At 42.1% G+C, this 5,899-nt stretch overlaps 1 pseudogene; it reads right to left on the bottom strand.

The window, feature by feature from the left end:
* Positions 1-4,226: 4,226 nt before the first annotated feature.
* Positions 4,227-5,530, bottom strand: LOC124985324 (septin-2-like; annotated as a pseudogene).
* Between the last annotated feature and the right edge of the window lie 369 nt (positions 5,531-5,899).

Below are 5,899 nucleotides of genomic sequence, written 5' to 3'. Positions count from 1 at the left end.
GAGTGAGATGAAATCTCCGTATGGTCTTAATTTGCATTTCTCCAATTACTAGAGATGTTGGACATTTTTTTTGTATATTTGTTAACCGATCGTATTTCTTCTTCTGTAGCACAATGTTCTAAAGGTTTGTCTAGGTTGCAGCGAGTCTCAGAGTCTCGTTAGTTTTTATGGACAAATAACAGTCCATTGCATGGATACGATACATTTGACTGCTCCATTCATTCATTAATGGACATTTGGGTCGTTTCTGCTTTTTGGCCATTACAAATAATATTGTCTCAAACATTACGTACACACATTCGCTGGGACCTGCGTTTCATTACTCCTGGGTGTGTGCATAGGAGCGGAATTGCTGAGTCCCATGATAACTGTGTGCTCAGTCATTTGAGGAACTGCCACAATGGTTTCTGAAGTGACTACCTTATTTTCCATGGTTACCAGCAAGGTAGAATTGTTCCAGTTCTCTGGGTTTTTGCCAACACTTATTATCTGATTTTTTATTCTCTACCCTAGTGAGTGTGAAGGGGCATCTCCATCATAGTTTTGATCGACACTTCACGGATATCTAATGACATTAAGCAACTTTGCATGTGCTTATTGACCATTCATACATCTTCTTTGGAGAAATGTCTGTTAAGATTTTTTTGTTGATTTTAAATTTTGGGTTGTCTTTTTAGAGTTGTACCAAGTCACAGATCCCCGCCCCCCCCAGGTATTAAACCCAAGGTGCTTAAACACTGAGCCCCATCCCCCGCCCTTTTTATTTTTTATTTTGAGACGGGAACTCACTGCTGAGACTGGCTTTGAAGTTGTGAGCCTCCTGCCTCAGCCTCCTGAGCCACTGAGATTACAAGCAAGTGCCACCATACCCAGTCAAGTCAAATATTTCTAATCGCTTATTAATTTATGATAATGGGCCTATTCAAGTTTACTTTTTCCTTTTTGGATTAATTTATACTCTTCTAGAAAATCAATCATTTCTCTAGACCTTCAGAGTTATGCATCATATTTGTTTATAGTTTGTTTTTATCTCTTTCATATCTGTATTTGTATCATGTTTCTTGTTCCCAATATTGTATATTTTAGCTCCTCCCCTATTCTTCCAACCCAGTTAGGCTTATCAGCAGTTAACACCTTTGCCTTTTATGAAGGCTGAAGTTTAGTTGGGCATGGTGGTGCACGCCTATAATCCCAGCAGCCTGGGGAGGCCGAAACAGGAGGATCTTGAGTTCAAAACCAGCCTCAGCAATTTAGCGAGACCCTAAACAATTCAGTTCCTGTCTCAAAATAAAACATAAAAAAGGTCTAGGGATGTGACTTAGTGGTTGAGCCCCTAGGTTCAATTTCCAGTACCAAAAAATAAAAATAAAAAAAAGCTAAAATTTGGTTTTATTAATCTTTTAAAGATATTTTCACCATTTTTTTATTCTCTGCTTATTTATTTCAACTTTTATCTCTTTTGAAATTCCTTATACCTTTTTTCTACCTTATTTCTTTTATTCTTTATCTTAAATATTTAGCTATATTTTTGCTTTCGATTCTGATAATAAAAATCTTTCAGTCTTTATATTTTCTCTTGTAAAGAATTTTAAATGTATCTTATAAATTTTATACAATTTGTTCTTTTGTTGATAACTTTCTTCTTCAGTTTTGATTTCCTCCTTTGATACTATGGCAATTTTGAAAGTGCTTATTATATTTTGAATTAGTTGCAACCTTTTGAAAATAATCTTCTCATTGTTAAATAATCATTTCGGTGAAGTAGGACAAGTAAGTGTGGCCTATAAAATCTCTACTTTTTGAAATTTATTGAAGTCAACTTTGTGATCAAGTACACAATACATTTTATTATTGTTTCACAGTTTTGTCTGAGACAAAATCAAGTGTGAGATGCAGATGTAGAGGCTGCATCTATACATGATCTTTTTTATTTTTAGTATTCAAATCCTCCATTTCCCGGCCTTTCTTTTTGTCTACTGAATTGTCAAATTCTAAAAGCCTTTGTTTAAAAAACCCCTCTGTGACTGTGGTTTTCCTTTTCTTTTTTAAGTTTTTTTTTCAAGTTCTCTTTATATATGTATTTTTGAAGTTTTTGCTGTGCTTATTGGACTGTGTAGTGTAGTTCGGCACCTAAAGGTTTATGGTTGTTACCATGGTGTGGATCTTGAATATCCTATGAAAGCCCATGTATTAGAGGCTTGGTCCCCAGGGTGGCAACACTGGGAGGTGACGGATCCTTTAAGAGGCAGAGTCTCGTCACCAGGAGCCAGACCAACAGGGATTGTGGGACCTGCTATGACGTGCTACCTTAGCTCTAAATCATGAGCCAATAGAAATCTTTTTCTATAAAAGTTGATTGTCCTGGATACTTTTAAAATATTTAAACAATAGTGCTTTATTAAAAAAAAAAAAGTTTAGTTTAAATGCATGCAAAAATTGCTGTGTAATTGATCTCAAAATATTTCTATGGGTAAGATTATGTCTTAGTAAAAGAGCGATTTTCTAGTAGGAAAGGATATGTTTCGATTTGGATGACAAAACAAATGAGATTCAGAAGTGTGACCCTCTAGGCCTCCTGGCCCACGCCCTGCCATCAGGTGGCACCTGGTCCTAAGTAGCTCTTGTACCCAAACACACAGGGCTTACACTGCTTGGAAGTGCTTTTTCACGCCAAGTCATAACTGTCAAAATAACCCAGGAAATCGACTGCACGGATTCCCTCCAGCGGCCTGCAGCGCTTCCTGGTAGATGCGTCACCTGAGGAGCCTCACACATCACCTCTGAGGCTGGTCAGAGGGGCAGAGCAGGCGGGAACGCAGGGTGACCTCTTGCGGAACACCTTCATCACCAGCGTTCTGACCATCTCATTTCATTTTTTCTGCCAAAACCAAACTCCCACTCCCCCCAAAGCCCTATCTCATGTCAAACATTTTCTTCAGTTCGACTCCTGTCGCAGCAAAGTGAAAATACTGAGCCAGGCGCTCCCTCCATAACTGTCACCTCCTGCCCGACTCCTGGGGTGCACTCTCCTGGTGCTAGAAGCCAAGAGGAAGCGTCTGCTGGAGCGTCCCTCGGGCAGGCACGGAGGAACAGGCAGGGCGGGAAGGCTCAGGCCCACGCTCAGCAGAGACACTCGGTGCTGCTCTGTGGTGGCACCTGTCCAGCAGCCTGCAGGACGGACTGGGAACGTCCATCTTTCTAACACAACACAGAGAAACCTGTATCGCACAGATGAAGGAAAGACCATGACTGGAAACAGGTGAGGCAGTCTGCACATAAGAAAATGACCAAAATAAAATAAAATAATAAAATAAAATGACCCCAACTAACCATTGCTGAGGTAAGTTATTTTATATTTGCAGTCACAGAAATACACCAGAGTGCAATATAAAATTTTTAAAAATAGGATTCTTTAAAAATTCTTTCCTAGTTTAGTTGAGAAAAAGTAGTTTTCTGAATCTCAGTGTGTACCGAAGCTTGCAGCAGGACAGAGCTGGAGCTGACTGCTCTCTCTCTCCACAGGGCAGCCCAGCAATGTCCCCAGAGGGTATAGGAGAAGCCACCTTGGTGAGTCCCCTGCACAGGCTTCAAAAATGACCTCGCGTCAGAATCCAGAGTGCTCTCTTCAAACCCACACCTAAAAACCTGTTTTTAAAAGTCATTTAAGTATAAATGTATCTCAGATGATTCTGTTGTTCTACTTGGTTAACAGAATAATGTAGAGATTAGCAGTTTTGAACTATAGTAGCAAAACTGGTTTTAGGTGTTTGTGGTGCACAAATATAAAATGCAGGAAGGGTCTCCACGTGGCGCACCTGCACAGCTTTCAGTCACAGACACACGCCCACGCCAGGGAACATTCCTGGTAAATCCGAATGTTCTAGACATCAAGAGGGCTCAGCAGTGACTAATCAGACCAGCCAAATCAAGGGAATTCAATATTAACTGCACACCCTGATACTCGGAAATCAATTCTAACATCAGTGGTTAGTTAAGGAAAAAGAAAATAAAAGTGAGAGTTGACCTCATGAAGTACAAAGTGTGACACAGCAGTGAAGTATGGCTATTAAGAGCACCTCATGCAAAACATACCAGTAGTTCAAAAAGAAAATGAAATCCTCAGGCACGGGTACCGTGAATGTGGAGGGCACCCCTCTAAGGACCTTATGAAAAGCTGCAACGTGGTGTCCATCCGGAATGTGTTCTTTGTGTCCAAGAGTGTGTTCTCACACGTGGTACCCAAGCTCCCTGCTGTCACCGTCACTGCCCTGCATCTGCATTGACATCTGCACCTGCATCCTTGCAATCATCTCTTCCATGTGGCGGAGTTAAGCCTCCTTTTCCAGCAAGATCTGATCTTTATTCATGTCTTCATTCTCCACTGTCTAGCGGCCTGCAAGATGGACTGGGAATGTCCATCTTTCTAACACAACACAGCGAAATCTGTATCACACAAGATGAAGGAAAGACGATAACTGGAAATAGGAGAGACAGTCTGCACATAAGAAAATGACCAAAATAAAATAAAATAAAATAACCGCCTCTCTTGAGCCTCTCGGAATGGAGGTTTTCCTAGTGAAGGTCCTCACAAGCACAGGGCCCTGGGTTCAATCCCCAGTACCGCAAAAAACAAAAACAAAAATAAAGAACCATAGTGAAGGTCCTGGGTCACCTCCTGGAGGTCCCGCATGTTGGTGACGAGCACCATTCTCAGCTTTGGAAAGTCTCTGTGCTCTGGGTTCTCCACCTCCCAACTCCTCACAGGTAGAGGTGACCTCTGACCTTCTTGCCTTTGGCTTCAATCAGCTGGTGGGATCCAACCACAGAGAATGGGATACTGGCCTTGAGGAGTCTGGTCTGCTCTTTAAAATCTTCATCTTCATCTGCCTCTGCCTCAGGGAAATGATAGGTTTTGATGTCATGTTCTTCCATTTCATCCAGAATCCTCTTGTCAACGGCTCTCCCTCCTTTGGAGTGAGAGAGTCGGCTTTTGCCATGACAGGCACAATATTCACCTTGTTGTGTCTTACTTTCACAAAGGCAACAATGAGGGCTTCCATCCATGTCTAAAAGGTGAAATAAGGTAGAAGTCACAGTGTACCTGTTATCCATGACCTGCCGCCTGTTCAAGTCACTCTCGTCATGCAGGTAGCACCCAAACTGCATGGTAATGTAGGAGGGAATCATCTTGAAACAGTCCTGTAGTTGATGGTGTCCCCAAAACCAGGTGTGTCCACCACCATAAGGTGCAACTTGACCCCACGCTCTTCAGTCTCAACAGCGGAAGCCTCAATCTGGACAGTTCTTTCCATTTTCTCTGCAGCTCCATGTATGATTCTTTCTGGGTAGAGATCAGTCAGGAACAGGCTGTTTTTGAGAGTCAACTTTCCTAGACCCAATTCGCCAGCCATCATCAATGTGAACTCAAAATCTTTTTTCACTGATTTCCGGTGAAATTGGGAAGATTTGCAAATTCAACATAACCAGGAGTTTCTGGATTTATAAACTGAGTTGGTTGTTGCTTATACATCTTTCCTGGTGTCTCCTCTATCTTATGAGCTTGATTTCCTCATACTAATAAGAGCGAAACAGGTAATGAGAAGCTTTGCCCTACAGGCATCTGGCCTGGGGAAAAGGGCGTTTCTCTAAAAGGAGCCAGGTGGCCACTGAGAGTAAGGGTGGCCGAGGACAGGCAGGTGGCAGTGTGAGTGCAGAGGGCTCATGGGGAGGGGGACTTCACCTCTGTCCTCCCCTCCAGGAAGATGGCGGCAGCACAAAGCTGGGACCCCTGAGTGGGGCTGGGGCTGGGCTCCTGAATATTTATTATAGTATCGGAAAGTTGATTAACAACTGTTTCAAGTTCTTCATAAATAGTTTTCCTTCTAGGAGTTGATTTTAG

Source organism: Sciurus carolinensis, chromosome 5, assembly GCF_902686445.1.
Source record: "Sciurus carolinensis chromosome 5, mSciCar1.2, whole genome shotgun sequence".
Lineage (NCBI taxonomy): Eukaryota > Metazoa > Chordata > Mammalia > Rodentia > Sciuridae > Sciurus > Sciurus carolinensis.
This window is presented reverse-complemented; position numbering and strand designations above follow the sequence as displayed.